The sequence below is a fragment of the Phyllobates terribilis genome, unplaced genomic scaffold, assembly GCF_046119375.1.
Source record: "Phyllobates terribilis strain yellow unplaced genomic scaffold, ASM4611937v1 Scaffold_4__5_contigs__length_816908805, whole genome shotgun sequence".
Lineage (NCBI taxonomy): Eukaryota > Metazoa > Chordata > Amphibia > Anura > Dendrobatidae > Phyllobates > Phyllobates terribilis.
Window position 1 is genome coordinate 794698431 of NW_027362764.1, and position 9624 is coordinate 794708054.

Consider the following 9624-nt stretch of genomic DNA (forward strand, 5'->3'; position numbering starts at 1 on the left):
CTGCACTACCTGCAGCATGACCCTCATATTGTCAGAATTCGAAGTAATCATGACTACTGGGTTGCCACACTCTTAGATCCCCCAAACTTTTCGATCAACCTTTTCATTTTAATAAAGACCAAAAAAATGGTCATTTTTGAAATTATAAGCATTAGCAGGTTGTTAGAAACTGAAATCAAACAGTTTTCAACTCAAAACTTTATTCTAGGTGATGTTACATTTTCACATAGGACCCCTTGTTCGAAAGGAGCTTCTGAACTCTCTCGTCCATTGAATTTGTCAGGTTTTGGATGGTTTCTGCTTCAATTGTTTTGCATGAGGACAGAATACCCTCCCAGAGCTGTTGCTTAGATGTGAACTGCCTCCCGCCATCATAGACACTCCTTTTAATGATGCTCCAAAGGTTCTGAATGGGGTAGAGGTCAGGGGAGCATGGGGGTCACACCATAAGTTTGTCCCCTTTTATGCCCATATCAGCCAGAGATGCAGATGTTTTATGTGCAGCATGAGATGGTGCATTATCATGCAGAAAAATGATCTTGCTGTGAAATACACGGTTCTTCTTCTTGAACCATGGCAGGAAGTGCTGTTTGAGAAAATCCACATACATTATGGAGTTCATCTTTAGCGCCTTCAGGGATCCTAAAGGGGCCGACAATCTCTCTCCCCATGATTCCAGCCCAAAACATTACTCCACCTCCTCCTTGTTGGCGCTGTAGCCGTGTTTGTGTGGGGTGTCCATCAACCAGCCATCCTCCACTCCATCCATCTGGACCATCGAGCGCTGCACGGCACTCATCCGTGAACAAAACAGTTTTGAAATCAGTCTTCATGTAATGTTTGGCCCACTGGAGCCGTTTCTGCTTGTGTGAAGTGGATAGAGGAGGTCGACAGGATGGCGCATGCACAGCTGCAAACCTCTGAAGGACCCTGCATCTTGTTGTTCGGGGGACGTTGGAGGCACAAGCAGCTTCAAAAACTTGTCTGCTGCTATGACAAGGCTTTTTTGCCGCTGCTCTTTCAACCTGACGTAATTGCCTGTAGGAAAGAGTCCTCAATTTGCCCTTATCAGCACGCACACGTGTGTACTGTGAATCAGCTACATACTTCTTGATTGCCAAGACACTTCATCTTGATCATCGCACAATGTTGATTGTAGTCATGCCTTGACCTAAACACTCCACAATTTGTTGCTTCTCAGCAGCCGACACATCCTTTTTCTTTCCCATTTTGGCAGAAAATGTAGGCTGCTTAATAATGTGAGAGAGCCTTCTTAAGTAGTCTTGCCTTTCATTGGACACACCTGCCAAACTAATTAGCACAGGTGTCTGCAATTGCTTACAGTGATATAAAGAGCCCTGACACACATCACCATCAATGAGTTTAACTGACAAACAAACAAATTCTTCCCTTATCACTCCTAAACACTTGTTGCATAATAATTTGTAACGCAGTGTACATGTGCTTTAACACAAAACACCAGTGGTTCACGTAGTGAATCTTACAGTTCTAACTTGCCAACCGTGGTCTGTATGGAGTTGTTCAATAAAGGGCCCAAAATTAAGATAACATAGATGGGAGAGGTCTCTATGAATAGGAATTCCTAAGTATTTGATACCCTGTGAGGGCCAGGCAAAGGGAAAGTTGGACTGGATGGAATCCTATATGGGTTTGGGGAGGGAGACATCGAGGGCCTCAGACTTCGCTGCATTGATTTTAAAATTTTACCATGTAACAAAGTGATCTATTTCAGCCATAACAGCATGGATGGATATATGTGATTGAGTGATATATACTAGGACATCATCAGCAAATAGAGAGCACTTGTACTCGGTGCCTCCCACCTCAATCCACCTAATATTGGGGTTATGGCGAATTGATGAGAGCAGGTGCTCCGTCACTAGGATGTATAAGAGAGGGGACAGAGGACATCACTGCCTTGTCCCATTGGTGATTGTGAAAGGTGATGAAAATGTTCTGACGCACCCCCTGGGCCTTGGGACACCCGGAGCCGGACCCTTTTTGGTGGATGCTGGTGGTTGTAGTCTTCGTGGCGGCGACCCGGTTCCGTGGCTCAGGGCGGTCAAACCAGTGGCGGAACTATTTATGTGGTTTTGATGTTTAAATGTCCGACTACGCCACCCGTGGATTGCGGTCAGAGTGAACCGCCGCTACAGGGCAGACCGCTGAGGCTGGTGTTGTGGGTGCAGCAGAGCGTAGCATAACTCCCCACGGGAGGAGTATAGCCTCAGGGCAGTGTATGCGGAGGATGGGGGTGATGGTGCAGGGCAGCAGCAGTAACGACACGGAGTCAGTGATGCAGTTCAGGGCCTTTACTCACAGTTCTTATTATCCAGACCACGTCTGCAGGTAACGGCTGCCCACGTCGTACTGTGCTCACCAGGTGAGGGGCTCAGACAACTCCCAGATAACTTTGGAGCACTTCACAGGACCCCCTTTGTGTGTCCTTTGTCTGGCCTTTCTTACCAACACTTCTGTCCGGCTGCCTCGGGCCTCCTCTTGGTAAACTTGGCGCCAGTTTCCCTGACCCTATGTGGTGCCTTCCTAGCGGGTGTAGCGAGGGGCTGCGCCACATAAAATGTCAGAGCCTCCGGTTTCTAGCTGAGGGTCGTTTCCTGCCTCCACTAGTTCGGGGACCGGTCTGCCCCTTTGGCCTGACCCCTCCACGCAGGTGGATTCGGCCGTGCGGTGGCGACTCGCCCATCCGCACCCCTGGGATCCCTTCATTCCTCGTTCCTGGAGCCTTCTCCACTCCTCTTCCTTCCTTCTCCCTCTTCCAGGCCTGGGCCTCTGTTACTAGGCCCGCCTCCGGAGCAGAGCTCATGCAGAGCCCCTGCTCCCTGCCACTTCTGCTCAGACTTCTCTGCACTGAACTAAGATGGTGCCCACCTTTTATACTCCCTTCTCAATGCACCCAGGAACTGCTTCCTCCCTGCTCCTGCACTACAGGGTTCCCCTTCCTCAGTGTTCCCTCCCCCCACTCCAGCCAGGGACAGGGACTGTCGTGCCCATCTCAGGGGCATATTGGTCGCCCTGCCCCACGGCAATGTGGTGTAATGCATGCAGGTGTCGGGTCCTGATCCACACTCCATCCTTACCTGAGAGTGAGATATCACACCTCTGGGTGAGGTGCAATACGTCTGTAGCAACCGAGCCCTCAGGGTGCTACAGTTCCATTTATCTTCAGCCTAGGTGACGTATTGCGATACAGGGCCGTGATTTTGGCTATAAAAGGGTCCCCTAGACCCCTACCCCAAGCTTTTTAAGAGAATCATATATGGCGTGCCAGGAGACTCTATGGAATGCTTTCTCAGCATCCAGCGAGAGTATCTAATTACAAATTTTTAACTGCATCTAGCCCAGGAAATACTTTGTGCCTAGTAGCAGTGTCTGCTAGTCAGCGGATTATCCCGGCTGTTAAGCAAGCTGCTCCACCTGTAGTTTAGACACTTATTTTTTTCAAAGGAAATGCTTCGGGACCATGGGATACTTAGTGAAGAGCATCAGGAGGCACCCCAAGGCATAGGGGCTGGGACTGGCAGTAGGATGCCTTGCGGTGGACAGCCGAGCTCAATCCTTATAAAAGCTTTTTAACTGCAGCAGCTTTAGTGGACGCTACTGGAGCTGGAATTACCGCGGCTGCTGGCATGAGACTTGCCCTCCAATAGATCCTTGTAAATGGATTTAAAGTGTATTCATTCAAATTAGAGAGACAATTTAAATTAAAAAGCTTAGAGCTGCCTCCACCACAGGGGGGCTCGCTCGACCCACCAGCGGACAGGCACCAGTATTGGGAGAGGGGGGCTGGCCGTCAGGGTTCACCGCGGCTCTGGCACAAACCCGGCGACACGGAGGTGGCACGGGCAGAAGCGGACTGGCCGTGTCGGCTTCTCACTTTTTGGATTTTAGAAGGGCATGACATGCCTATATCTGTGTCTCCCCCTCCTTTTACTCCTCCACCTCTTTTATTTTCGCATGACTATATGTACTTGTCACTTTTCCATGTGTTAGTTATGTCTTCTGAGCAGTTTGTCAGCTTTTGGACACCTTTGAAGGTGTTTTCTATGTGTTTCTATGTGTTTTTGTTTGCCTGCCATTGGTTTTAACGGTGTTCGAAGGTGTTCGACGACCAGTTCGACGAACAGTTCGGCGAACACACGGGTGTTCGACGAACCGAACCGAACTCGAACACTACGGGGGTGGCTCAACACTAGTAAAAAGTCCATATTCACGGTCTGGTACTGGGCACTAAGTATGTGGTACGAACCCCAAACTTTACATTTCATTTACTCATCTCTAGTACTGAAGGGATTAATAATATTAGTCCTAAAAACATTGTTGATCAAAGATTTCCCTTTTTGATAAACAGATCGGGGTGAATCTCTAGAGAACTGAGCTAGCCTCGGTTCCGTTGTACAGAGATGCCAATGCTTTAATATGGATTTCATAATGAATTAGGAGTGATGATCATATTTGGAAACATGGGATAATCTCTGTTTTTTCCTACCACCTCTCCTACAGAAAGGCCTTTCCATTTGTTCACATTGTGCGGATCTAATCTTTTCTCCTAACCTGCATCCTATCACACCAACGCTGTATTAACATGTATCTATAAATGTGTCCCGCACGTAAGAGTTGACCCTTAGGGATGCTAATAAATGTTTGCAGTGCTTGAAAACTGTCCCTTCTCAATAAGTTATTTCTATCAGTGCTTTGATGAACATAGTGGTAATAAGTCTATCATCTGTAGAAGATCTTTGAACACATATGTCCATATAATTAAGGCTATCCACTCCCACCTCAATGGAAAAGTGTAAAGTAAGTATCTTTCAGATACTGTGTGAACAGCTCCAATTCATTCCTGTGCCGCACCACAAAAAAAAAATAACGGAGTCCGAGCTCCAAGTTTCCAGATATCAATATCTATAAAAACAAATTTCTTTTCAAAAGATAAAAATCCTAAAATTGTTTGCACAACTTGGAGCCACAGGAGACCCCATTGATGTCCCCTGTAACTGTAAGTAAAAATCAGAACCAAACCGAAAAAAAATCATGGACTTAAGAATTTCACAGAGTGATATCAGGAATGTGATGTTCTCATTGGACAGTGACCAACCTGAAATGAAACATTCCCGAGACTGTCAGAAACATCTCAGTGTTTGTGGCTTTATCGGGGTGAATGTGATATGTTGCTTTGCATTTATGCATTTTAAGTCATGTTTTCACTTGGAAGATGGACATAAAATAATATAAAATACTATTAAAGAAAAAATCTCTACCTCTTTATGCTCTTTTTTGTGTTTGATGTATAACATAGGATTTGGTGATATCCTCGTATACAATGAGCAGTCCCCTGGAAAGTGCAGTGAGGATTGGAAGATACTGTATATTTTTGGACTTTTGATGATTTTGTTTCCATTTTCTCATAATTTGTGGATCATTAAAATCTCTTTCCATCCTGTGATTTCCATCCTTTTATGACTTTTCCTACTTGATGTTGCAATTTCATTATTGAGGTGCGTATATAACTACTGTAATCAGCATTATGATGTGCGAAACTAGTACCTACCACGACATGGTAACTGTATGGTGGAGAAATATCAGTCTTGATTCTATCATCTGCTGAAATGCCCATATACACTATGATTAGACTGTACCACCTACATATAAATGTACTTGGTTGGGTACCCCACTGGGCTGAACCCTTCGCTACACCTCTGAACTGGTAAGGGTATTACTAAAGTGGGCATAGCGAGAGAGGGTGTTGGTGAATAGGGGTCCTGAATGAATAAGGAGTTCAAGTGTTACAACATACATTGCAAGTTGAAATATGATTAACTAAAATTGATCCCTGTTGATATCACAATTGCCGAGTGTGAAGAACTTGGAGACTTTTTGGACCCTTTCCATATCACATTTTTATGAACAGTCAGAAAACAAATTGAAGAAAACAGTAGAGCAAAAAGAGTGGAAGATGACACTGTCATAGAGGAATGCTTCACATAAAGACCATAGCAATGTAAAGCAGTCTAGACATCTGGAGTCCGGTGTATCCATCATGAGCACTGGTAAATCGATCCTTCATGATGGATATAGCAGTCATTCTCATCCAGCGCTATTGCTTCTGTACCCGCGTGAACAGCTGCAAGAACCTGACTGATACACATAAATGAAACTTGCTGACATCTTCAAGAACAGGGTCTCCAACCTTCGGCAGTCCAGTTAGGCAACTACAACATCCAGGATTTCTGGTGGGTGTGAAGGCATATTGAAGCTTGTAGCTGAAGAGCTTAAGGCTCTTGACCCAAGGTGTAAACCAAATGGTCTGGAAAACCTGAAGCAAAGATCTGGCTGCCGGAGAGCAGAGAGAAGAGTAGACTTTCACTTTATCAGTACTGGCTGGATGTTTTACAACCTGGTATTTGCCATTAAGTCATGGTTGTGTGAACCTTTAAAGAAGGGTCTTAAGAATGAGTTAGAGGGAGCCAAGTGGAGAGGTCTGTGTTCGGGGCAGACCCTGCTGTCATATCTATGAAGAACCAGTAAGTGATAGACAGTGACATCTCTATTTGTTCTTCATTCCCTGTTCCTACTTTTCTTGATGCCAAACTCCAACAATACTAAAAAGACTGATCAACTTACCGGGAAATCTCCAAGATCCTTGTCCAAATCCAATTGTGTAAAAGGAGAAACTGTGCCTGACACTCCACAATAGTGAGAATCTAAAATATGACTTATGAATAAAACATCTCTACACCCAGTGTGACACCTTATATTCTGTACATCTCATCACATGTGGAAAACGGTAAACTGTCTGGAAGAATCACACAAGCATCACATGAGCCATCAGTATTCAGAATCTAAATATTCAGATACAATGCATATAGATGTGGAATTTAAAAAAAGAACACTTCAGGTTTACCTGTGAAAATGATTTTATCCTTATTTCTTATAATTTTGCTAACTTGTCCTATTAACCCCTTAACTCTACTTGACAAATATATCCATCATGATGGTTGGGAAAAGAACACTCCATGGCGGACACATCAGTTATGTTGATCCAGCGGGTATTGCCTCTGTACCCATGTGCCCAGCTGATATAATAAGACCGACTGCTGAAACCTCTGAGATTGGTGAGAACATCGATCCCCACAATGTAACCCTGCCGTCATTAGCAACCACAACATCTAGTTGGTTAGTCAGAAAGAGCTTTGTTTTTCAGTCCATAACCTGACATTTTATTACACCCAGTTTGTTTGTACTTTGTCCCCCCTTTTTAGGCTGACCAACTTGTCTATAAATTTCCACTGGTAGGTGCCTTAACAATCTTGTCTCGATCCTGCTCTGCCCCATCAATTTTGTAGTTTGCTGGCACATAGCAAGGTGAACTACAAGAGTTAGGGTCCTTCCTGATAAGGTACACCTTGTCGCGGTGGGGCGGCTTTTATGCCCTTTTGTCAACTAAGTAGTAAGTACCTATGTTAGTTACATTTACTATTACTATGTATTTACTTGCTGCAGGGGATTTGATCATTTCGCTTCTATCCTAGGTTTTGTTACTTAAATGGCCGCAGTCTGAAACTGTTCCTACATATTGCACTTATGCTAACAGATGTTCCGGGCTCATTTTAGTTTTGCGGTATCTAAGTAAGTTACCAAGTTCTGTTGGGTGTATGGAGGATGTGAGGACAGATGAGTTGGAGTGACCAGATTCTGAGTAGTGTTGAGCCACCCCCGTAGTGTTCGAGTTCGGTTTGGTTCGTCGAACACCCTTGTGTCCGCCGAACTGTTCGTCGAACTGTTCGTCGAACACCTTTGAACACCGTTAAAACCAATGGCAGGCAAACAAAAACACATAAAAACACATAGAAAACACCTTCAAAGGTGTCCAAAAGCTGACAAACTGCTCAGAAGACATAACTAACACATGGAAAAGTGACAAGTACATATAGTCATGCAAAAAGAAAAGAGGTGGAGGAGTAAAAGGAGGGGGAGACACAGATATAGGCATGTCATGCCCTTCTAAAACCCAAAAAGTGAGAAGCCGACACGGCCAGTCCGTTCCTGCCCGTGCCACCTCCGTGTCTCCGGGTTTGTGCAAGAGCCGCGGTGGACCCTGACGGCCAGCCCCCCTCTCCCAATACTGGTGCCTGTCCGCTGGTGGGTCGAGTGAGCCCCCCTGTGGTGGAGGCAGCTCTAAGCTTTTTAATTTAAATTGTCTCTCTAATTTGAATGAATACACTTTAAATCCTTTTACAAGGATCTATTGGAGGGCAAGTCTCATGCCATCAGCTCCAGTAGTGTCCGCTAAAGCTGCTGCAGTTAAAAAGCTTTTATAGGGATCGAGCTCAGCGGTCCACCGCAAGGAGTCCTACCGCCAGTCCCAGCCCCTATGCCTTGGGGTGCCTCCTGATGCTCTTAACTGAGTATTCCGGGGTCCTGAAGCATTTCCTTTGAAAAAATTAAGTGTCCAAACTACAGGTGGTGTAGCTTGCTTAACAGCTGGGATAATCCGCTGACTAGCAGACACTGCTACTAGGCACAAAGTATTTCCTGGGTTAGATGCAGTTAAAAATTTGTAATTAGATACACTCGTTGGATGCTGAGAAAGCATTCCATAGAGTCTCCTGGCACGCCATATATTATTCTCTTAAAAAGCTTGGGGTAGGGATCTAGGGGACCCATTTATAGCCAAAATCACGGCCCTGTATCGCAATACGTCACCTAGGCTGAAGATAATTGGAACTGTAGCACCCCGAGGGCTCGGTTGCTACAGAGGTATTGCACCTCACCCAGAGGTGTGATATCTCACTCTCAGGTAAGGATGGAGTGTGGATCAGGACCCCGACACCTGCATGCATTACACCACATTGCCGTGGGGCAGGGCGACCAATATGCCCCTGAGATGGGCACGACAGTCCCTGTCCCTGGCTGGAGTGGAGGGAAGGAAGACCGAGGAAGGGGAACCCTGTAGTGTAGGAGCAGGGAGGAAGCAGTTCCTGGGTGCATTGAGAAGGGAGTATAAAAGGTGGGCACCATCTTAGTTCAGTACAGAGAAGTCTGAGCAGAAGTGACAGGGAGCAGGGGCTCTGCATGAGCTCTGCTTCGGAGGTGGGCCTATTAACAGAGGCACAGGCCTGGAAGAGGGAGAAGGAAGGAAGAGGAGCGGAGAAGGCTCCAGGAACGAGGAACGAAGGGATCCCAGGGGTGCGGACGGGCGAGTCGCCACCGCCCGAATCCACCTGCGTGGAGGGGTCAGGCCAAAGGGGGAGACCGGTCCCCGAAAATAGTGGAGGCGGGAAACGACCCTCAGCTAGAAACCGGAGGCTGTGACATTTTATGTGGCGCAGCCCCTCGCTACACCCGCTAGGAAGGCACCACATAGGGTCAGGGAAACTGGCGCCAAGTTTACCAAGAGGAGGCCCGAGGCAGCCAGACAGAAGCGTTGGTAAGAAAGGCCAGACAAAGGACACACAAAGGGGGTCCTGTGAAGCGCTCCAAAGTTATCTGGGAGTTGTCTGAGCCCCTCACCTGGTGAGCACAGTACGACGTGGGCAGCCGTTACCTGAAGAAGTGGTCTGGATAATAAGAACTGTGAGTAAA

General features: G+C 46.3%; 1 protein-coding gene across 1 annotated transcript in view; it reads right to left on the minus strand.

Annotated features, from left to right (window-relative positions):
* LOC141266086 (cytochrome P450 2C25-like) overlaps nt 1-6819 on the minus strand; it is a 572636-nt gene extending 565817 nt beyond the window's left edge. The window contains exon 1 of the mRNA XM_073679992.1: nt 6664-6819. The gene's annotated coding sequence lies outside the window, so the exon portion shown is untranslated. The remainder of the gene's footprint in view (nt 1-6663) is intronic.
* Nucleotides 6820-9624: the final 2805 nt, after the last annotated feature.